The sequence below is a fragment of the Microtus pennsylvanicus genome, chromosome 15 (assembly GCF_037038515.1).
Source record: "Microtus pennsylvanicus isolate mMicPen1 chromosome 15, mMicPen1.hap1, whole genome shotgun sequence".
Lineage (NCBI taxonomy): Eukaryota > Metazoa > Chordata > Mammalia > Rodentia > Cricetidae > Microtus > Microtus pennsylvanicus.
The window spans coordinates 73,257,055-73,282,300 of record NC_134593.1 but is presented as its reverse complement, the minus strand read 5'-3'; the positions used below and the strand labels follow the sequence as shown (position 1 = coordinate 73,282,300).

General features: G+C 39.1%; 1 long non-coding RNA gene across 2 annotated transcripts in view; it reads right to left on the bottom strand.

Moving 5' to 3' along the window:
- Nucleotides 1–934: 934 nt before the first annotated feature.
- LOC142835951 (uncharacterized) overlaps nt 935–25,246 on the bottom strand; it is a 40,014-nt gene continuing 15,702 nt past the window's right edge. The window contains exons 2-4 of one of the 2 annotated variants that reach the window (XR_012907964.1): nt 9,486–9,612; nt 9,235–9,295; nt 935–1,252 (exon numbers count right to left, since the gene is read on the bottom strand). This is a non-coding gene — a long non-coding RNA (uncharacterized LOC142835951). Of the gene's footprint in view, nt 1,253–5,308; nt 5,392–9,234; nt 9,296–9,485; nt 9,613–25,246 lie in introns of those variants that run through there. The other variant, XR_012907965.1, reaches the window with a different exon arrangement.

Genomic DNA, 25,246 nt, shown 5'->3' with positions numbered 1-25,246 from the left:
CAGGGAAGCATGGAACATCAGTATTATGTATATATATTCTAATATATATTTACAACACACATCAAGCTATGGTATGAGATACACAGTTGAATGTTCATTATCCTACTTATTACATCTCTACCAAATAAATGAAAATACTGTTTTGAGTACACACACGAGATCATTAATGTTTCTTATATTCTCTTCTATTAAGCATTTTTAACATTAACATTGTTAAATTGTGTTGACCAAAGAGCAAATGTTGTGAGTACTTCATCTACCCTTAGACTTGTACTAAGGAGGTAGACTCATGAGGATCAAGAGTTCAAATATATCCCTGAATCATTACTAACATTTAGGCAAAACTGAATAACAAACAAGAAAATCTCAAGGGAATTTGTGGAAATATGAAAAACAAAACCAGGAGCAACAACCCACCACCATTTCATAGATACTCTTACTTAAAAAGTATGATCACACACTGCCTGATATTTAGATAAAAAAAATGAATCAATTAGATGATGGGGTTACCATTCTACACATTATAGTAGAAAAATACAGATTAACAAAAGTCACGGAAGAAAAATAAGGACCATAAAATAAACTTTACTAAATGGATTTGTCACACATGGAGCACACTTTAGTATCTACCTCAAATGTTTCAAAGTAGAAACCACAAGGCAGTGATCTCTACCATCAGTCTTCAGTGAGCATGGTAAATAATTTACTTCCTTCAAGGCTATAATGAAAAATAAATGGATCATTATTTTTTTTCTTGAAGCTGAAGACAACTGTAATGTCTAAAGCCTTTACAAAATCATTTTCAGAAAGCGTTTTCTTTTATGTGAGTTTATTCATATTTCTGTCTTTTAATTGATACACATAGGCTTTAAAATATTTAGAGCACTAGAAACATGGCTGGGCAGTTAAGAAATGTTTGCTATGTGGCCCAAGGTCTGATTTTTTGACAACCTCCTGTAATTTCTGCAATAAAATCCTAGGATCTAATATATCAGAAACCAGCATGCACATTCACATACCCACACAAAGCACACTGATATCACATAATCACAATTAAAACAACTCTTTAAACATATTTTCAGTCATGAAAGTTTTTCTCATGTAAGAATTCATTCCTATAATATAGGTGTTAAGGCACCTAATGGCTTACAGAGTTTTTCTTCACCATGAAGCAATCAGGCAGGCTTGAAGTCTGAGAAATCAATCCTTCTAAGTTGATGGAATCATTTGGGAAGACTTATGAAATGCTGTCCTGCTGGAGGAAATAAGTCACTGTGGGTAGGCTTTTCTAGTTTACACCCTCTGCTTCATGCTGTAAGTTAAGGATTTGAGTTCTTAACCTGTTTTAGCTGTCATGTTAGACAGTTGTAGCAATAACACTTTCTTTCTTTCTTTTTTGAGAAAGTGTTTCTCTGTAGCTTTGAAGTCTGTCCTAGAACTAGCTTTGTAGACCAGACTGGCCTCAAACTCACAGAGACCCACCTGCCTCTGCCTCCTGAGTGTGGGATCAAAGTATGCACCACCACTGTCCAGCTGTCATGTCACTTTCATGGTGATCCTGTATGTATCCCGCTGGAGCCAAAGGCCAACTTAATTTTTATAAGTTGACCTAGACATTATATCACAACAGAAAAGGAACAAATATAAATCAATAAAGTTTTACACTTGAATCAGTGATTCCATTCAATTGAGGAGAAATATAAAATCTAAAAGGGTTACATTACTGTTTAAATTCATAGTGCAAGTGTTACAGCTCGGGGGGGGGGGGGAATTATCCTGACTGCCAGAAGTCAGACTATACCTACAGCTATGAAAGGAAGGTAGTCTGGATATTTATAGCTGTGTAGAGAAAGATACCCTGATCTGATGTGGGATTCCCCTCTGTGTGATGTGATTACCATTAATGAATAACGAAACTGCCTTGGCTTGTTGATAGGGCAGAACTTAGGTCGGCAGGGATAACTGAACTGAATGCTGGGAGAAAGAAGGGAAGAGTAAGTGAGATGCCATGGAGATGCTGAAGACAGATGCTGGGAATTTTACCCAGTAAGTCACAGCCACAAGACCATACATAGATTAATAGAAATGGGTTAAATTTATATGTAAGACTTAGCCAATAAGAAGCCAGAGCTAATGGGCCAAGCAGTTGTTTAATTTATACAGTGTTTGTGTGATTATTTCAGATCTAAGCTAGCCAGGTGCCTGGGAACCAAACAAGCAACCTCCCTACAACACTGACTGTCAGAAGTCAGGCTATACCTACAGTTGTGAAGAGAAGGTATCTTGGGATGTGGGATTCTCCTCTGTATGCTGTGAACATGATTTATTACCATTGGTAAAAAAAAAAGTTGCTTTGGCCTACAGCAGGGCAGAATATAGTCAGGCTGGAAGAGAGAGAGACAGAGAGAGAGAGAGAGCGAATAGGTGGAGTAAAAGAGATGTAGTTGTTCAAGCAGAAAGATGCCAGAACAGAACATTACTGATAAGCCACAGCCTGTGGTGAGATTAATAGAAATGGGTTAATTTAAGATGTAAGAATTAGTCAATAAGAATCTTGAGCTAACAGACCAAACAGTGTTGTAACTAATATATTTTCTGTGTGACTATTTGGGTCTAGATGGCGCCAGAAACTTCCTGAACAGTCTCAAATTACAATACTGGATATCTACAGCTGATAGGAAAGCTACCCTGACTGTTATTAAGTCAGGCTATGCCTGAAACTGTGGAGAAAAGGTATTCTGAATAGTTATAGCTCTAAAGAGAAAGGTACCCTCACTGTCCTGTCAGGACATACCTACAGCTGTGAAGGGAAAGTATACTGGATACCTACACCTATAAGGAGAAAGGAATCCTGACTGTTGAGAAGTCTGGCTATCTCCTTCTGCTCCTGATTTGGACCTTGAGATTTCTGTCCGGTGCTCCCATGTGGGTCTCTGTCTCTATCTCCTTTCATCGTCTGATGAAGGTTAATATTCATGAGGATGCCTATGTGTTTGTCTTTGGATTCACCTTCTTATTTAGCTTCTCTAGGAACATGAATTATAAGCTCAATGTCCTTTATTTATGGCTAGAAACCAAATATGAGTGAGTACATCCCATGTTCCTCTTGGAACTCAGGACCACGAGGGGTGCACCCACACACTGAGAAAATGGGGATGTTCTATCGGGAACTCACCAAGGCCAGCTGGCCTAGGTCTGAAAAAGCATGGGATAAATCCGAACAAAGCAGACAATGAGGAATACTGAGAACTCAAGAACAATCGCAGTGGGTTTTTGATCCTACTGCATGTTCTGGCTTTGTGGGAGCCTAGGCAGTTTGGATGCTCACCTTACGAGACCTGGATAGAGGTGGGCAGTCCTTGGGCTTCCCACAGGTCAGGGAACCCTGATTGCTCTTCAAGCAGATGAGGGAGGGAGACTTGATCGGGGGAGGGGGAGGGAAATGGGAAGCAGTTGCGGGGAGGAGGCAGAAATCCTTAATAAATAAATAAATTAAAAAATAAATAAATAAATAAATAAAAACCCTGGTTCGATTCCCGGAAGTCTGGCTATAACTGAAGCTGTGGAGGGAAGGTAGCCTGATACCTAGGGCTCTGAAAAAAATGGTAGCCTGATTGTTAGAAGTCAGGCCATACCTACAGTTGTGAAAGGAAAGTGTACTGGATACCTAGAGCTATGACAAGAAAAGGTATCCTTGTAGAGGCCCCAATCCATGAGCCTATTTCCACCTTGTCTGAAGGTCAGAGTTTCCTAAGGTGTGGTTGTTTTGTGTTTTGGACTTTAAGAGGGCCCAGGCAGATAAATCCACTCCCCCTTGTGCAAAGGTGAGAGAATTCAAACATACTTCTGCTCCTTCTTTTGAATTAAGATGTTTGGCCTAAGGAATGACTGCCTTTAGGATCCTTGGTCTAGGGTCGGTTCACTGCCTGAATAACAGAATGTTTTTCTCAATAATCAAGGACTTGATGGATCAAAGTATTGAAGCAAGTAACTGTTCTAGTTGTCCTTGGCATTGTGTTAAAGCAGTCTTCTGTCTCCCCCCCCCCATTGTATTGGGGTATAAACATAATGGGAAATTAAATGCAGGCAGATTTACAGTATTCACTGGAACTCCCTGCCAGTACTATCCTATGCTTCTGCTTTATTATTTTCACTTGTGTCTTCATTCTCTTTGCTTATTTTTCTAATCCCCAGGCCCCTACCCTGGTAACTGGTATACTTGTCAAAGATGGTCCCTGACAAACACTGGCTATTGGGAAGTCCGGCTATATGTGAGGCTGTGTTCCAGTGGGAGATGTTCTCCATGCAGGATGTAGCAATACTGCTCCTCTCCAAAAGAGCCATCACAGCTGGGCCCTGCTTCATTCTGCTAAGAGAGCTTCAGAATAGAGATGTCCATGGCTGTTATACTCCACTTCCCTAAGGGAGTTTCCTAGCAGAGATGTTCAATGCTTCTCTGTTTCACCCCACTAGGGAGTTTCCTAACAGAGATGCCAATTTTTTTCTCAGCTTCAGCCCAAATTGTTACTTCTCTGCTTCACTGGAGTTAATGGGAAACTTGCAGAAATGTTGAAGTCGCTGGTGAAGAGTTGCTACTTCTGCTCTGCTCCTTTAAGGGAGTTTGCCAGCAGAGGTGACCAAAGCTTCTCTGTTCCAATCCACTACAAAGTTTCTTACCACTACAGTGAAGGTTTTCACCCAAAACTCATTCAAGAAACTTAATTGGAAGGGAAGAATCCAGGAGAGGGGCTCTCTCTGCCAGGGCAGAAGCCAGCTGAACATGTACAGAACTTATATAGGACTTCTTAGTCACAGAGTATTCCCAGGGAGAAGGTTCTCATGGTGGGAATTGGTTAGATGTCAATCTCTGATCTTGAACAATGCAGAGATTGGCTGGATTTCATGTTCAGGGGTTGGTAGATCTTGAGCTTAGGGATTAGCTGGTTTTGTGCTCAGTTGGTCAAGGGTAGAGTGTGTTTCTTTGGCTTTTGTTTTAGAGTCAAAGTGTGTTCTGTCACTTGCCTTTTATAGTCTTTTAAGTCTGATTTCAGGGTCAGGTGTTTCTTTCATTGGCTCTGGATTCAGAAACAAAGTGTATTTCCTTGTCTTGGTTTTAGAGTCAGGATGTATTTCTTTGTCTCCAGTTTCAGAGTCAAAATTATGTATTTCACTGGCTCTGATTTCAGAGTCAGGATGTGTTTTTTTTTTTGGCTGGCCCATTTACCCTACACATAGGACTTCATAAATTCATTTTACCATGAGTTTGTAAGTACAAACAGTATAAAAATGACATCATAATGCTTGAAAAGATTGTTAACACTGTCAAATTTATTTCTACAGAAGAAATAGCTCTGTGTAGTAGGCAGAAGATCCTTGTTCATTCCTGGCTGCCTAGACCCAAAATAATGACACAGAAACAATATTAATTAAAACACTGCTTGGCCTATTAGCTTAAAATTCTTTTTTTTTGAGACAGGGTTTCTCTGTGGCTTTGGAGCCTGTCCTGGAACTAGCTCTTGTAGACCAGGCTGACCTCACACTCACAGAGATCCGCCTGTCTCTGCCTACCTAGTGCTGGGATTAAAGGCATGCACCACCACCGCCCAGCTAGCTTAGAATTCTTATTAACTAACTCTGACATCTTTTTTTTTTTTTTTGGTTTTTCGAGACAGGGTTTCTCTGTGGTTTTGGAGCCTGTCCTGGAACTAGCTCTTGTAGACCAGGCTGGTCTCGAACTCACAGAGATCTGCCTGCCTCTGCCTCCCAAGTGCTGGGATTAAAGGCGTGCGCCACCATCGCCTGGCTAACTCTGACATCTTAAATTAACCCATTCCTATTATTTTGTATTTTACCACAAGACTTGTGATTTACCAGTAAGATTCCAGGGCATCTGTCTCCAGACTCCAGATACATGGAGTCTGACTCCACTTTCTTTTCTCCTCTATCTCTGCTTGGAATTCCTGCCTTGCTCTATTCTGCCCTGCTATAGACCCAAAGCAGCTTTTTTTTTTATTAAACAAAGGCAACAAAATATATTCACAGCATACAGAGGGGAATACCAAATCACTTTGTAGCTGATTATAAATATTTTGGCTAAAGATCTGACCAAATACTGTATAATAAGAAGTCCTCTTTTTTATTTCAGGTCAATGTCTACTGTAATATGCAAAGATTTTAAAAGATTGCTGCAAATAAAAATTTTACTCCTATATAAAGCACAAATTTTTCCACACTGAATACATTTATAGGGTTTCTCTGCAGTATGATTTTTTTTCTCATGATTTAGATTATTCATACATGCAAATGCTTTATCACACTGATTACATTCATAGAGTTTATCCCCAGTGTGTGATCTTTTATGCATTTGAAGAGTACTGTGACGTACAAAGGCTTTACCACACTCATTACATTCATAGGGTTTGTCTCCAGTATGTGTTAGTATGTCTTTGAAAATGACTATAATAAACAAAGCCTTTACCACACTAATTACAAACACAATGTTTCTCTCCAATATAGGTTCTTTTATGCTTTCGGAGGTTACTGTGACATGCAAAGGCTTTACCACACTGATTACATTCTGTAGTAATAAGGGCGGTGGGGCTGCATTCCCAGCACCCCGGCCGCCTGCACTGCTAGCTTATGCCCCAAAATAATTACAGGGACACTGTATTCTTTTAAACACTGCTTGGCCCTTTAGCTCTAGCACTTATAGGCTAATTCTCACATCCTGATCAACCCATCTCTAATAATCTGTGAGAACCGGTCTTACCGGGAAGATTCTAGCCTAGTCCATCCTGGGTCTGAGCTTCATGGCGTGTGTCTGCCCAGGAGCGGGGCATGGCATCTCTCTGAGGTGTCTGCCCTGAGAGGAGAGCTGTCGAGTCTGAGCTCACTTCCTCTTCCTCCCAGCGTTCTGTTCTGTTTACTCCACCCACCTATCTTCTAACCAATAAAATGGGCCAAGGCAGTTCCTTTATTAGCCAATGACCTTCCTCCATCAACATTCATAGGGTTTCTCTCCAGTATGGCTTCTTTCATGCCTTTGTAGATTACTGTGACATGCAAAGGCTTTACCACACTGGTTACATTCATAGGGTTTCCCTCCAGTATGAGTTCTTTTATGCTTTCTGAGGTAACTGTGACATGGAAAGGCTTTACCACACTGATTACATTCATAGGGTTTCTCTCCAGTATGGGTTCTTTCATGCCTTTGTAGATTACTGTGACGTGCAAAAGCTTTACCACACTGGTTACATTCATAGCGTTTCTCTCCAGTATGGGTTCTTTTATGCTTTCTGAGGTAACTATGACATGCAAAGGCTTTACCACACTGATTACACTCATAGGGTTTCTCTCCAGTATGGGTTCTTTCATGCCTTTGTAGATTACTGTGACGTGCAAAAGCTTTACCACACTGGTTACATTCATAGGGTTTCTCTCCTGTATGGGTTCTTTTATGCTTTCTGAGGTAACTATGACATGCAAAGGCTTTACCACACTGATTACATTCATAGAGTTTCTCTCCAGTATGGCTTCTTTCATGCCTTTTTAGATCACTGTGACATGCAAAGCCCTTACCACACTGGTTACATTCATAGGGCCTCTCTCCAGTATGGGTTCTTTCATGCCTTTGTAGATTACTGTGACATGCAAAGGCTTTACCACACTGGTTACATTCATAAGGTTTCTCTCCAGTATGGGTTCTTTCATGCCTTTGTAGATCACTGTGACATACAAAGGCTTTACCACACTGGTTACATTCATAGGGTTTCTCTCCAATATGCCTTTTTTCATGTGTTTGAAGAGTACTGTTATGTGCAAAGGTTTTAAAACATTGATTACATTCATAGGGTTTCTCTCCAGTATGAGTTCTTTTATGCTTTCGAGGTAACTGTGACATGCAAAGGCTTTACCACACTGGTTACATTCATAGTGTTTCTTTTCAGTGTATGTCTTTTTATGCATTTGAAGATGACTGTGATGTGAAAAGGCTTGACCACACTCATTTCCTTTATAGGGTTTTAATCTAGTACGTGTTTTTTCAGGCATGTGAAGATGACTGCCACATGTAATGGCTTTAATACATTGAGTATATGCAGAAGTTTTCTCTCTAGTTTAACTTTTTTCATGCCTACAATGATAATGGTACATGTGAAAGCATTACTACATTTAATACATTGTTGAATTTTTTATCCGTATGAATTAATTTTACAATTTAGTCCTTTTTTAAAGAGGAATTAAATGTTAATGTTTTATTACCATGTTTACAATTTTGTTTTTCCCCATTATTAAGGCTTGCTTTTCATCTTTGAAGATACATGATTCACATTTACAGAATCTTTTTTCTACATGAGAATTTTCATGTATTTGAAGAGAACTGAAAAAACTCAGAGCTTTACCACTCTTATTGCATTCATGTGTCCTCTACTGTGAGTGATACTACATTTGCTAAGTAAAGTAGGACAAAGAGAAATATTTGTACAGTCCTAGTACTCATGGTGCTTTTCTGAAATGTGAGATTGTTGATATATTAACAATGAGGCTATAAAACTAATTACTTGTATACTTTTATATCAAATTCAACACGTATACTCAACATGGAGACTGCTACACATCTTCTGTTTGTTCTGAGAGAGAGGTATGCTATATCTTTTCACATCCCTATGCTCATGTGGCTTGTATCCAGAGTAACATATGATATACCTAGTAAAGGAAGAATAACAAATACAAGATTTCCACATTGAGATCACACTTTATGTCCTCATAGACTTGTGGCATCTGGATTAAGGCCTCTCCACAACAGCTGCCCCTTGATTCATGACTCTAACTGCCCCCTCACTGAACTTAACACAGTCACAAGTATATGGGTTAAACTACCTTTTCTATGGACTATTAGTGTAATAGAGAGTTTTAGAGATATACTTATCATCTTTTCAACATGTATATCTTTTATAATATGAATAATATGAAATAAACAGACAATTTTACAGTATAGTTCTCATTGTATTATGATTCAAATGGTAATATAAGTTAAGACATTGTTTCCTTGACTTCTTTTTTAAAAGAATGACTTGCAAATGCAGTTCACCTATCTGAAATTAAGGTATATGATTTTGTGAGAATTTAATAATTATCAATGCATGTTATTATATACACTGCTGCTGTTGTTTAAAACATATAGGATGTATTACAATTCTTCAGAGGTATATTTGTATATTTATAAATGAAAATTACCTTTCATGTCTTCTAGAACTTTGACAATGTTCTTCAACATTATGGTCTTCCCAACTGTATCCTAAAATATAGTGCCAGACATTATATATTAAAAATTGTAAAAAAAATTTAGCCACCATTTGTAGTAAACCTTACAACCATGCCTGATTTATTTACCCCATTCTACTTTCTCAATCATATTACAAAAGAGCACCATTAACCAATGAACAGTTGTCCCCTTATTTGAAACATGAAAGATAATTCAGCCCTACCTATAGTAGTGAGGTTTCTGTAGGTCTTCACCATCACATCTTTGTAGAGATTCTTCTGGGAAGGATCCAGCAAAGTCCATTCTTCCCAATTGAAGTCGACATGCACATCATCATGGGTCACTGTATTCTAAAATATGCCATACATGTGTACAACCAAAAGCACGATTCTGACAACACTGCAAATGTATACTTCTTTGACAGTATAGTCATATAATTCTGGTGCTCCCCATACTTACTCCATGACACAGACATCATAATTTAATCAGCAAGTCATTTTAGAAGCAAAATGAATAGGAGGCTCACCTCTGTCATTTCTGACCCTTTGAATGGGATATCACCTTACAAGAGAAATGCCTACTGACCAACAATGAAAGATATGTAAACAGATCAAGAGTACAGAGTACAGATAAGAGAAACTGTATGAAAGGTTAATACCTACCTACAAAAAGAAAAATAAGATGAAAAAGCCAGATGTATTGAATCATACCTCTAATCCTTATACTCAAAAGGCAGAGGCATGTATATCTATCTTCCTCTGAGTTGAATACCAGCCTAGTCTATGCAATCACTGCTAGGACAGCAAGAAATACATATTAAATATCTCTTTCACATGAAAAATATCAAACAAATATAAAAGAAATAACTCACAGGTTTTTACTGGTTTCTACAAAGAGTTATGCATTCACTTGAACTCTTTATTCATCTACCAGAAACCTGAAGTGTCCCAATTTTAACTGCAATGTAAATAAGATTTTACTAAAAGCGCTGTGTGTTTAAAGTTACAAATTGACAAATGAAAACAATAGCAATGAATATGCTGATTATAAATAATCAACACAGAGCAAAAAAGATAGATCAACTGGTCTTGCATACAGGTGGGCTCAAGGACTTACATGGGGGATCATAACTATCCATTGTTCCCAGCTTAGGGTTTCTAATACCATCTTTTGATCAGTGTAAAGACCAGGTACTCACATGGTGCATATCCATGCATACAGGTAAAATACGTAGAGGTAGGCAGAGTAGATAGGGTTGAATTCTGGAAGGAAGAAGGCAGAGTCATAGAGAACCACCATGGAGGTGCCAATATCAGACATGCTGCATCTTTCCCGGTAAGCCACAACCTTGTGGTGATATCCAGATTACTAGAAATGGGTTAAATCAATATATGAGAGTTAGCCGATAAGAGGCTATAGATAATGAACCAGGTAGTATTTAAATTAATACAGCTTCTGTGTGATTATTTTGGGTGTAAGCTAGCCAGGACGACAAGCAATCCCATCTTTGTCGCCAAGAAGGGAACAAAGGGCCACCCTCCTCCTCCTACAAAAATATTCTTTTTAAAATAAAAATTCAAAACAAACAAAACAGGCAGGAAGAAGTTTATGCACCTGCAATCCAATGACTCAGAAGGCACAGGCAGTATTAATGTCATGAATACATGCCATTCTGGGAAACATAATGAAACCTTCTGACAAATTTTAAAATTCAAGATATGGGCGAAGCTCAGTACAATAGCATATGCTTGATAGGAACCATCATACAACAATATTGAAACAAAAGCCAGGAATGCTGGCCCACTTTTAATCCCAGCACTTGGGAGTCAGAGTCAAAAGATCTGTGAGTTTGAAACCAGCCTGGTATATAGAGCTAGTTTCAGGACAGCTAGGGCTACAAAGACAAACCTTGTCTCCAAAAATAAACAAACAAAAATGAAAACAGTGGGCTATTAAACCACCTAGGCACCAAATAGCAGCTAATTCTACTGAATCTTGTGTGATTTAGTGTTAGAATTTATGATGGTGGGGAAGTTATGACAGCAAAAGAAGAAAGCTGACTGATTAGTTTCAACCACAACATGGTAGGCACAAAAAACAGGAAATGGGTTGAGGCTACAGAAACTCATATTGTGGGATTCCCTTCTGTATGCTGTGATTATCATTAGTTAATACAGGAACTGCTTTGGGCTTAAGCAGAGCTATGGGAAAGAACTTAGCTAGGTGGGGAAAACTAAACTGAATGCTAGGAGAAAGAAAGTGGAGTCAGGGAGAAGTCATGGAGCCCCACCAGAGACAGATGCTGAGAACTTTACTAGGCCACAGTCACATAGCAATACACAGATTAATAAAAATTGGTTAAATTAATATGTAACTGTTAGCCAGTAAGAAGCTAAAGCTAATGGGCAAAGCAGTGATTTATTAATACAGTTTCTGTGTGATTATTTCAGGGCTGAGCAGCTGGGAACTAACAAGTGGCTTCCCACAACAAACTGGTGCTTGTGTGGCCAACTAAAATCCACTTAAAATCTTAGAGAGCTTGGAAAAGGATTCTAGACACTAAAAAAATAAAGTTTAGCCACATTTATTTCCCCAAATGGGGTTTGCTTACTGGTGACATGCTGTGGTTCCTTTAAGAGAGTTTTTCTGATTTAGAGATAGCAGGAAAAAAACCTGCACCATTTTGAAATGCTGGCTTTCTGGACTGTGCTGCCACTGTGAACTCTTGACTTTCTGGAGGACCAGCTATGGGATCTGTGAGCAGATTGCTACTGGCAACTTAGATCCCCTATATGCCTGAAAATGGGGCAATGGACTGGATGGAGCAAGCAGGCAGGCCGTATTTGCTCTACCAATGGCACAGCTTAAGTTCCACAGTGCTTAGCATTTTAAGAAGCTCTCCTAAACAGTAAAGAATTACAGACACACAATAGGACAGATTCATACCTAAAAGATCTCTAAATGAGACATGGTGTGTTTAAAAAATGTACATAGGCTTGGGAGAGAGAAGAAAACTATAGAAAGTTATAAAAAGAAGTAAATGGTTTATAAAAATGAAACAAAGTCTTTAGAGAGACAGAGTATAGACAATCATAAATTAAAGGAGTAAAGATAATAAAATAAATATTAAAAAGTAATTGAATAAAAAAATAAGCCACATAAACATGGACTATATACAGAGTCTCTGGATTATGTATATTATTGTGTTTTCTTTAATTTTTTTTTGGCTGTAAAGGTGCTAAGTAACCAACATATATATTTTAAAGGTATCATGTCTTCAGGATTTGGGTCTAAGGATTTGTTGCTTTGCAAAAGAGGTTCTCTTTTTTTTCCACAAAAGGATGAGAACCTGTGGAATCCCTCCAGACTAATGTGGTTTGATGAAGCAAGACCGCCCAAAAGGTCACTATGAACACACCCAAAAAATTACTTCACCAAATAAAGAGCAGGAAGCAGTTTGAAGAGAACTATGCCCATATTCCCAAATACTGTTCATAAATGTTTGTTTACATTTAAAAGGGAATATGCTATAGAGATTTGCATTGGTATGGATCTTGGTTCATTGATACTATTTTAAGGTCAATTTTATTTATGCATTTCTGCTCTTGATTAAGTCATTGTATTTGTTTAGCTCATTTAAAAATGTAATGTATAATTAAAATATAGGTAAATAGAGAGTCATCTATAATAGTAATAGTTAGTAGCATATTAGATTTTCTCGATGTATAGAAATGTATTTCAGATAGATAGGGATTCTTCAAATCTTTCATAGACTTTCAGAATATGACCTTTAAAATGTTTTAAGAGCTTAAGACTTTTCATGACAATGAGACACATCTGCTCCTGGCAGCAGCAATCTACTTCAAGAGGATAATCAGCATCGAAGAGGCTCCTTATGGAGTTGGTTAGCCATTTGGGCAAGAAACTGCTCTAGGCTGGACTGCTTGATGAACTAGACATGCAGGACTCACAGGGTTCCTGATTCATGAAAGCGTCTGCCAGACATTCTGCAGGACACAGAAGAAGGCAACTGATGGACTTTTCCATTGCAAGGCAGAACAGGTCTTCAAATTTCCTACTTTATGGAAAAGTCTGCTTGATAGTATGGACCTGTGAGCTGAAGATTGAATGCCCCCAACAACACAGAAGAACTTTGGGTGACTATCCAGGCAACAAGATGTCTTTGTCATTTCTAGAGTTTTGGAAGTTGCTTACAATATACTTCCTGTTTACCTAGGTAATATTATATCCTTCTGGAGTCTCTGTTGTAGTTGAAGAATTGGGAGGTGATATGGAATTCCTCTCTCTATGCTGTGATTATCATTGTTTAATAAGGGAACTGTTTTGGACCTATAGCAGAGCTATAGGGCAGAACTTAGGTGGGGGAGGGGGTAACTAAACTGGATGCTGGGAGGAAGAATGCGGAGTCAGAAAGAAGTTATGTAGCCTTGCCAGAGACAGATTCTGGGAACATTAGCTGGTAAGCCACAGCCACATAGTGTTATACAGATTAATAGAAATGGGTTAAATTAAAATGTAAGAGTTAGCCTTAAATAAGAAGCTAAAGCTAAAAGGCCAAGCAGTGATTTAATTAATACAGTTTCTGTGTGATTATTTCAGGGCTGAGCAGCTTGGAACAAACAAGTAGCCCTCTTTACTACATCATATCACAGCCCCAATGAGAGATTTTATCCAGAGATGCTCCTCCTACTAATGATTTCACAAGCAATCAAATGAAAGTTACCAAGAAGAGGCACATGTTAAAATACATCTTCTTATCTGGGAGGTTTTCATTCAATCAATTAAATTCTAACCTGGGTCACTAGAGGCTTATGTTCATCCAAGAAGAAAATTAATTTGGTCATTTCAATGATACTCATAGTCTGCAATAGCCCCTACACTTTTCAAATGTTAAAAGTCTCTTCTGATGCTCAAAACAATCACTTGACAGTGACTTGTGGACAGAGGTTTCTGTCCTACCTGGTCTCAGTCATTCAATCCCAGAGAAACACACAGAGGTCTACATTAATTATAAACTGGTTGGCCTATTAGCTCAGGCTTTTTATTAACTAATTCTCACATCTTGCATTAGTACATAATTTTTGTCTGTGTTAGCCACAGGGTTTGGTACCTTTTATCAGTGAGGCATTCTCATCTTGTTTCCTCTATGTCTGGGTGATGACTGCAGACTTAGCCTTTCCTCTTCCCAGAATTCTCCTGTTCTGGTCACCCCACATATCCTTCCTGCCTGGTTACTGGTAATCAGCATTTTATTAAACTAATACAAGTGACAAATCTTTGCAAGGTACAAGACCAGTGTCCCACAGCAAATAACATCTTGTAAAAATCAGAAAACAGGATGGAACCCGGTCGCAGAGGCGGACGGAACATGGTCGCAGAGGCGGACCAGCGGCAGCAGAAGACGCAGGCCGCAGGAAACGGGAACCATTGTGGCAGCAGATACAGGCTGCAAGAACCGCACACCGAGACCAGATCGCCCCACATCAATTAAATCAAAGAGGTAGGCCTTTGGTTGGTGAAGTCCCTGGCAAAGGAGGAGCCAGGCCCTATTCCTGAAGACCCTTCTGAGGGGTGAGAGGGACCTTGGCCCCCTGGCAGGAACCAGGAAAAAGAGTGAGGGCATTTTGTAAGAGGAGCCCCTGGCCAGCAGGGAAACCTGAACCAGTTTTAAAAGACCCATTAGATAGCATCCATAGGAGGAGATGGGCAGGCGCCAAGGCAAGAATTCACCCAATAATCTGAAAAACAGCATGAAAACACCAGAAACCAACGATCTTACAACAGAAGGTCTTCAACACCCTAACACAGAAGAAGTGGAAAAAATTGACTTTATGAAAGCAATAGAGCCCCTTAAACAACATGTAAAAAATGCCCTTATAGAAATGGATGAGAAGTATAACCAAAAGTTTGAAGAAATGAGTAAATACGTACATAATACCCTGGGAAACCAAGAAAGAACAATCAAACAGGTAATGGAAACAGTTCAAGATTTGAAAACTGAAATGGAAGCAAGGAAGAAAACACAAACTGAAGACCAGCTGGATATGGAAAATCTAGGTCAACGAGCAGAGCCTACAGAAACAAGCATAATCAATAGAATACAAGAAATAGAAGAAAGAATCTCAGATTCTGAGGACACCATAGAGAAAATAAATGCAATGATCAAAGAAAACTGCAAAGCCAACAAATTCTCATCACAAAACATTCAGGAATTATGGGACACAATAAAAAGACCAAACCCAAGAATAATAGGAATAGAAGAAGGAGAAGAGTCACAGCTCAAAGGGCCAGAAAATATTTTTAACAAAATATTGGAAGAAAAGTTTCCCAACATAAAGAAAGATATTCCTTTGAATATTCAAGAAGTATACAGTACACCAAACAGACTGGATCAAAGAAAAACATCCCCTCGCCATATAATAATCAAAACACAAAATATACAGGTTAAAGAAAGAATATTAAGAGCTGCAAAGGATAAAGGCCAGGTAACTTATAAAGGTAAACCGATCAGACTTACACCTGACTTATCTATGGAAACAATGAAAGCCAGAAGGTCCTGGATAGAAGTACTGCAGAAGCTAAGAGACCGTGGATGCAAGCCCAGACTACTATACCCAGCCAAGCTTTCGTTCACTATAAATGGAGAAAACAAGACATTCCAAAATAAGAACAAATTTAAACAATACGTAGCCATGAATCCAGCCCTACAGAAAATAATAGAAGGAAAATTGCAACCAAGGAATCCAACATTGCCAACACTGCCTACAATAACTGAGGCATCTAGCGACCCTTCACTAGCACAACTCAAAGAAGGGAGACACACAAATTCTACTTCCAAAAACAATAAGAATATCCAGAGTTAACAACCACTGGTCATTAATATCACTTAATATTAATGGTCTCAATTCACCTATAAAAAGGCACAGGCTAAGAGATTGGATACGAAAACAGGATCCAACATTCTGCTGTTTGCAAGAAACACATCTCAACCACAAAGACAGGCATCTACTCAGAGTAAAGGGTTGGGAAAAGGTCTTTCAAGCAAATGGTCCTAAGAAAAAAGCAGGTGTGGCCATATTAATTTCTAACAAAACTGACTTCAAACTAAAATCAATCAGAAGAGATTGAGATGGACACTTTATACTCATAACAGGAACAATTCTTCAGGATGACGTCTCAATCCTGAATATCTATGCCCCTAATATAAAAGCACCCACTTATGTAAAAGAAATATTACTAAAACTCAAGGCAGACATTAAACCACACACACTAGTAGGAGGAAACTTCAATAAACCTCTTTCAGCAATGGACAGGTCAATCAGACAGAACCCTAAGAGAATTAAGAGAACTACTGGAGGTAATGAAGCAAATAGACTTAACAGACATCTATAGAACATTCCACCCAAATAGGAAAGAATATACCTTCTTCTCTGCAGCTCATGGAACCTTCTCAAAAATTGACCACATACTTGGAAACAAAGGAAACCTCCACAGATACAAAAAAATATCAGTGTCCACCTGTGTCTTATCAGATCACCATGGATTACAGTTAGAAGGCAAAAACCATGCTACCTCCAGAAAACCAACAAACTCATGGAAACTGAACAGTCAATTACTGAACCACACCTGGGTCAAGGAAGAAATCAATAAAGAAATTAAAGTCTTCCTTGAATTTAATGAAAATAAAGGGACAACATAATCAAACCAATGGGACACTATCAAAGCAATGCTAAGAGGAAAGTTCATAGCACTAAGTGCCCACTTAAAGAAAACGGAGAAAGCATACATTGGAGACTTAACAGCACACCTGAAAGCTTTAGAAAATAAAGAAGCAGACGTGCCCAGGAGGAGTAGAAGACTGGAAATAATTAAACTGAGGGCTGAAATCAACAAAATAGAAACACAGAAAACAGTCCAAAGAATGAATGAAACAAAAAGTTGGTTCCTGGAGAAAATCAACAAGATCGACAAACCCCTATCCAAACTAATTAAACAACAGAGAGAGAACACGCAAATAAATAAGATCAGAAATGAAAAGGGGGACATAACCACAGACACAGAGGAAATTCAGAGAATCATTAGATCTTACTACAAAAGCCAATATGCCACAAAACTAGAAAATGCAAAAGAAATGGATATTTTTTTTAGATAAGTACCATATACCAAAGCTGAACCAAGACCAGGTGAACAATCTAAATAGACCTGTTAGTCACAAAGAACTAGAAACTGTTATCAAAAATCTCCCCTCCAAAAAGAGCCCAGGACCATATTGTTTCATTGCAGAATTCTATCAGAACTTCCAAGAAGAGCTAATACCTATAGTCCTTAATGTATTTCACAATATAGAAACAGAAGAGGCATTGCCAAATTCCTTTTATGAAGCTACAGTTACCCTGATACCAAAACCACACAAAGACCCAACCAAGAAAGAGAATTACAGGCCTATGTCACTCATGAATATCGACACAAAAATTCTCAATAAAATACTGGCAAACCGAATTCAAGAACACATTAGAAAAATTATCCATCATGATCAAGTAGGCTTCATCCCAGAGATGCAGGGCTGGTTCAACATACAAAAATCTATCAATGTAATCCATCATATAAATAAACTGAAAGAAAAAACCATATGATCATTTCATTAGATGCTGAAAAAGCATTCGACAAAATTCAATATCCCTTTATGATAAAAGTCTTGGAGAGATTAGGGATACAAGGGTCATACCTAAAAATAATAAAAGCTATTTACAGCAAGGCAACAGCTGACATCAAATTAAACGGAGAAAAACTCAAAGCCATCCCACTAAAATCAGGACACGACAAGGATGTCCACTCTCTCCATACCTCTTCAATATAATGCTTGAAATTCTAGCAATTACAATAAGACAACATAAGGGGATCAAGGGGATTCGTATCAGAAAAGCAGAAGTTAAGCTCTCGTTATTTGCAGATGATATGATAGTATACATAAGCGACCCCAAAAACTCTACCAAAGAACTCCTACAGCTGATAAACACCTTTAGTATTGTGGCAGGATACAAGATCAACTCCAAAAAATCAGTGGCCTTTCTATACAATAAGGATAAGGAAACAGAGAAGGAAGTTAGAGAAGCATCACCTTTCACGATAGCCACAAATAGCATAAAGTATCTTGGGGTAACTCTGACCAAGGATGTGAAAGATCTATTTGACAAGAACTTTAAGTCTTTGAAGAAAGAAATTGAAGAGGACACCAGAAAATGGAAGGATCTCCCTTGCTCCTGGATTGGGAGGATCAACATAGTAAAAATGGCAATTTTACCAAAAGCAATCTATAGATTCAATGCAATCCCCATCAAAATCCCATCAAAATTCTTCTCAGATCTGGAGAAGACAAAAATCAACTTTATATGGAAAAACAAAAAAACCCAGGGTAGCCAAAACAATCTTATACAACAAAGGAGCATCTGGAGGCATTACCATCCCTGACTTCAAACACTGCTACAGAGCTACAGTATTGAAAACAGCTTGGTATTGACATAAAAACAGAGAAGTCGACCAATGGAATCGAATAGAAGACCCTGACATTAACCCACAAACCTATAAACACCTGATTTTCGATAAAGGAGCTAAAAGTATACAATCGAAAAAAGAGAGCATCTTCAACAAATTGTGCTGGCAAAACTGGATGTCAACCTGTAGAAGAATGAAAATAGATCCATATCTATCACCATGCACAAAACTCAAGTCCAAATGGATTAAAGACCTCAATATCAGTCCAAACACACTGAACCTGATAGAAGAGAAAGTGGGAAGTACTCTACAACATATGGGCACAGGAGACCACTTCCTACGTATAACCCCAGCAGCACAGACATTAAGGACCTCATTGAATAAATGGGACCTCCTGAGACTGAGAAGCTTCTGTAAAGCAAAGGACGCTGTCGCTAAGACACACAGGCAACCCACTGACTGGGAGAAGATCTTCACCAACCCCGCAACTGACAAAGGTCTGATCTCCAAAATATATAAAGAACTCAAGAAACTAGACCGTAAAAGGCTAATCAACCCAATTATAAAATGGGGTACTGAGCTGAACAGAGAATTCTCAACAGAAGTTCAAATGGCCAAAAGGCACTTAAGGTCATACTCAACTTCTTTAGCGATCAGGGAAATGCAAATCAAGACAACTTTAAGATACCATCTTACACCTGTCAGAATGGCTAAAATAAAAAACACCAAGGATAGCCTTTGCTGGAGAGGCTGTGGAGAAAGGGGTACACTCATCCATTGCTGGTGTGAATGCAAACTTGTGCAACCACTTTGGAAAGCAGTATGGCGGTTTATCAGGAAATTCAGGATCAACTTACCCCTGGACCCAGCAATACCACTCTTGGGAATATACCCAAGAGAGGCCTTATCATACAACAAAAATATATGCTCTACTATGTTCATAGCAGCATTGTTTGTGATAGCCAGAACCTGGAAACAACCTAGATGCCCTTCAATTGAAGAATGGATGAAGAAAGTATGGAATATATACATATCAGGGTACTACTCAGCAGTAAAAAACAAGGGCTTCTTCAATTTTGCATGCAAGTGGATGGAAATAGAAAACACTATCCTGAGTGAGGTAAGCCAGACCAAAAAAGAGGAGCATGGGATGTACTCACTCATATTTGGTTTCTAGCCATAAACAAAGGACATTGAGCCTATAGTTAGTGATCCTAGAGAAGCTAAATATGGAGAACCCAAAGAAAAACATATATAGGCATCCTCCTGAATATTAACCTTCATCAGGCGATGAAAGGAGACAGAGACAAAGACCCACATTGGAGCATCGGACAGAAATCTCAAGGTCCAAATCAGGAGCAGAAGGGGAGAGAGCACGAGCAAGGAACTCAGGACCGCAAGGGGTGCACCCACACACTGAGACAATGGGGATGCTCTATTGGGAACTCACCAAGGCCAGCTGGCCTGGGCCTGAAAAAGCCTGGGATAAAACTGGACTCGCTGAACATAGCGGACAATGAGGACTACTGAGAACTCAAGAACAATGGCAATGCGTTTCTGATCCTACTGCACGTACTGGCTTTGTGGGAGCCTAGCCAGTTTGGATGCTCGCCTTACTAGAACTGGATGGAGGTGGGGGTTCCTTGGACTTTCCACAGGGCAGGGAACCCTGATTGCTCTTCGGGCTGAGGAGGGAGGGGGACTTGATTGGGGGAGGGGGAGGGAAATGGGAGGCGGTGGCGGGGAAGAGACAGAAATCTTTAATAAATAAATAAATTTAAAAAAAATCAGAAAACAAGTTACATCTTTCCAACATACAATGGTATAGAATATGAAACACCATTTACACTGCAAAATAGAGAAATGGAGACATAGTGAGAGAAGATTGAACCAAGAGAAGATTGAAGCATAGCAGGACAAATATTAAATCCTGTAGCTCTGTCTCTGATACACAAGGCTTCAGTTTCAAAGGGCTTAGATGGCCCTATCCCTGCATCTAGTTTTCGTTGTGTTTTTTTTTTGAGACAGGGTTTTCCTGTAGCTTTGGAGTCTGTCCTGGAACTAGCTCTTGTAGACCAGGCTGGCCTCGAACTCATAGACATCTACCTGCTCTGCCTCCCGAGTGCTGGGATTAAAGGCATGCACCATACCACCCAGCCCTGCATCTTTTCATATATCTCTGTGGTTAATTTCACTCCCTATATTCAGCTAGTTCTCCACAGAAGATGTTTTATAGTTTAGGCATCTCAATATCTTATGCTATCAAAATGCAACCTGGCTGTATCAAAATACAACCCTGGCTGTTGTGGAATATTATTGTAAGATGTGTTATATTTGTTTATGTTGTGAAACAATTGTTTCAATGATACAAATATGTGTTGCATTCTTTTATGTTGCATGTGTATAATTCTGTGAAGCTATGATACTGGGCTGGTCTAAAATACCTATTTGGCCTAATGAACAGTCAGTAGCTTGGTAGAAAAGTATAAGAAGGGCTGGCAAGCAGAAACAATAAACAGGAGGAGAAATCTTGGAGGAAAAAAAGGAAGGATGACCAAGAAAAGGAGAGAAAAGCATGGGCCAGTGACTCAGATACACAGCAAGCCACAGAATAAGAAGTAAATAAAAATTTATACAGAATAGAGAAAGATAAAAGCCCAGAAGCAAAAGGTAGATGGGACAATTAGTTTAGAAACGCTGGCTAGAAACAAGACAACCTAAGACCAGAAATTAATAATAATAATAATAATAAGCCTCAGTGTATGTCACTTTTTGAGAGCTGGGTGGCAGACCTCCAAAAGAGTAAAAACAACAACAACAACAACAGGTTTTGTCCTCATAGCTTCATGGTATGAACTCTCACAATCTCTTCACTGGGTTTCTGTCTCTGCCAAACATGGATGCCAGTAACAATGCTGAATTGTAACCACAAACTAAAAACCCAGTACCCTAAATTTTGATTCTTTCTTGTTTACAGGACCAGCACATGATGAGTGGTCCTGAAAAGCTTAACTTCTTAATTGACAGACACTAACACACTTGGACCACAGGTGTAGCAGATTTTGTATGAAATTGCTTCCTAGGATTAGGAATCACTTTGCTTACTCCTTACATAAATTGAAGATTTATGTGGATGGAGTCTTACTCCTGGAGCACCTTGCTAGACTTCCATTCCATGGCAAGGGCCTGTCTATAATAGTAATAAACTCCTTGAAAATCCCTGCTTCTTTCAGTAATTGGTGGCCACCTGAAACTACCTTTTCATTTTCATTTATTACAGCCCCACGTGTTTTCTTTTTACTGTAGACCTGAATGAATCATCAGTAATAACCATCCAACAGATCCAATATTTCATTTAAGGAATCAGCCCATTTTTTTTAATTGTGCTTTACTAAATATCCAGGTAATAGAAAGATTTTGGAGCCAAAATATCAAACAATGACCTCTAACTTAATCTGTTATGGAGTCTATAATTTCCAAATGAAATCCTATGATCTCAGTCTCTACTTTCTGGCATTCTTCTTAACATTTCTGTCTTCCTGGTCCTATAAGAACAGCCAATTTAGTTCTGTGTAAAACTTTCTATATTTTTTTCACCACCTAAAGTCTAGATATCTTCTACACTCTTTCAAGAGGCATCATTCCCAGGTTCTGCCTAGCAACAATATTACTTTTGGTTTTCCATTTCTTTGTCCTAACTTGCATTTATGTTGCTCTGATTAAATCCTCTAACCAAAATCAGCTCAGACAATGAGTGGGGTAATTTGACTTCATCATTTTTAGAGCTTAGGATAGAAAATCATGTTAATAGTTGAATGCAAAAATCCATGGACAAAGATTGTTTCCTGGCTTTCTCTCTTGCCCAGTCACTCCTTCATTCATGCTAAGATAGCTCCCTTTTGTAGCCCAAGCCCACTTTCTTAGGGATATTGCCACCCTCATTGGAGGAGCCTTCCCACGTGAATCATCAACACAATCTCTCCCAGATACAGCAGTCATGGCTTTTATGAACCATGCCACTCTGAACACAGTTGAGCAAGTGTCCTTGTGGTAGGATCTTTTGGATATATGTCCAAGAGTGGTATAGCTGGGTCTTGAGGTGAATTGACTCACAACTTCCTGAGGACTGCATGTTGATTTCCACATTGGCTGTACAAGTTTGCACTTGTAAAATGAATCCCCTTGCTACATGTCCTTGCCAGTATTAGCTGCCCCTTGATTTATGGAGCTTAACAAATCTAACAGGTGTAAGATAAAATCTCAAAGTAGTTTTGATATTCATTTTCCTGATGGCTAAAGATATTGAACATGTCTTCAAGTGTTTCTCAGTCACTTTAGATTCTTTTACTGAGAATTCTCTTTAGAGGTGTTCCCCATTATAGTTGGATTATTTGCTTTGTTCTTGTCTAGTTTCTTGAATTCTTTAATATCCTAGGTGAGGAAGCCCATAATCACATGGAAAAATATGATATTTACTCACTTATAGGTGGATATTAGCAGTTAAGTAAAGTATAATCACAGTAATCACAGTTAATCACAGTACAATCCATAGACACAGACAGGCTAAGTAACAACAGCTCTAGGGGAGATGCATGGATCTCTCTGGTAAGCAGAAATAGAACAGATCTTGTGGGTATACTGGAGGCAGGGGGGATGGGAAGAGGAAGGATCAGGTGAGCGAAGAAGAGACAGATGGGGAGAAGACAGGGAAAGATGATGGGAATAGAGAAGCTTTTAACAGGGGATGTGGAAACTGTAGTGAAAACATTCTGGAAACTATAAAGGTGACCCTAGTGACTGTTCCTAGTAATCAAGAATATGGAGGTTGAACTAGCCGTTTTCTGTAACCACATAAAGCTCCCAGTGGGACTGGGACACCAAGCCAGCCACAAAATATTCAACCCACTTGTATCACCTGCAAGATATGCTGGGACACTGGTGACTCTGAGATTTCTTAATGGCCAATAAATGACTGGTCTAACTTGAAGCTCATACTATGAGAGGAAACCCATAACTGAAAACTGCCTAGATGGCCAGGAACCAGAACTTGAATGGCTCAGAGAACAGGGGTAGAACCAAATAACAGCTGACCAAGAAAATATATCAATAAAATGATTCTTAACTATTTCTTGCTATAATCATAGGTTGACACCTGGCCTACTTGTTATTAAAGAGGCTTCTTCCAGGGGCTGATGGAAGCCCATCAGAGATCCTTACCCAAACATAAGCTTGAGCTGTATTGATCTTGTAGAAGGAGGGTGTGAGGATTGTAGCATTCAGTGGTTGAGGAAATCAGGAGAACATGGCCCACACAATCAACTAAGTAGGGCATATAGTGGCTCAAAGAAAACTGATGTAGCAATCACAGAGTCTTCATGGCTCTGTGCCAGGTCCTCTGCATACATGCTATAGTTCAGCTTGGGGTGTTTGTGAAACTCCTAACTGTAGGAGTCATGGCATCTCTGACTCTTTTGTCTGTTCTTAGGACCCTTTTCCTTCTATTGCATTGGCCTTGTCTAGCCTTGAAATAAGAGTCTGTGCCTAGTCTTATTGCACCTTGGTATGATTTATTTTGTTGATTTCCCTGGGAGGTCTGCTCTTTTTTTTTTAAGGGAAAAGGAAGCAGTGGCGCTGGGACAATGGGATTTGGTGGGGGAGGAACTGGAATGAGTAGAGGAGGGTGAGAATTGAATCAGGATATATAGAATACGAGAAGAATAAATACAAATAAAAATAAAATGCATTTAGTGTAAGTTCAATGATCCTTATAATCTGTAGCAGCCCAAACATCACAAATGTCCAAAGTCTCTTCTGACATTTTAGACAATCTCTTGACTGTCACATGTTGTAAAATAAAAAAAAATAAAGATTTACAACATATAATGGCACAGGGCATAGTCCCATTCATAAAAACAGGAATATGACTGTGTTACACCTCCCATCTTAGGCAGACTCATGTGTATGTCACACCAGTGAGAACAGATAGGCAGACCACAAACCCATGAAATTTCCACACTCCCTACATTCCCACAGACATGATCTTTCAGCAACCCTACAGCTGCTACCCTCAAAACCATGTACCCACCCCTATATCAGATGCATAGCCTCTGCTCAAGTGCAGGCCACATGAGCCAAAATAAAAAAAAACAGGTAGGAAAAAAGAGGTAAAGACTCTCTGCTGGACCAGAACCTATGGAAGTCACCAGAAATTCACATGGGTTTATCTGTGCACCTCCATTCTTTTAATAATTCCACAACACTATCCCCAATCCCACTTCCCTCCTCTTCTCTGTGTTGTAGCCTTCAACTTCAACTATCTGCAAGAAGTCTATGTAGGCCACCTTCCAAATGACCTTCCTCAGTCTCTCAGTCCCCATCAACACTATCTCCAAATTCCCTATGGTCTCCTCTCCTTTCATGCCCAAACATTGGGTGAACACCATTTGTAAGATTTCCAGCTCTAACTTGGGA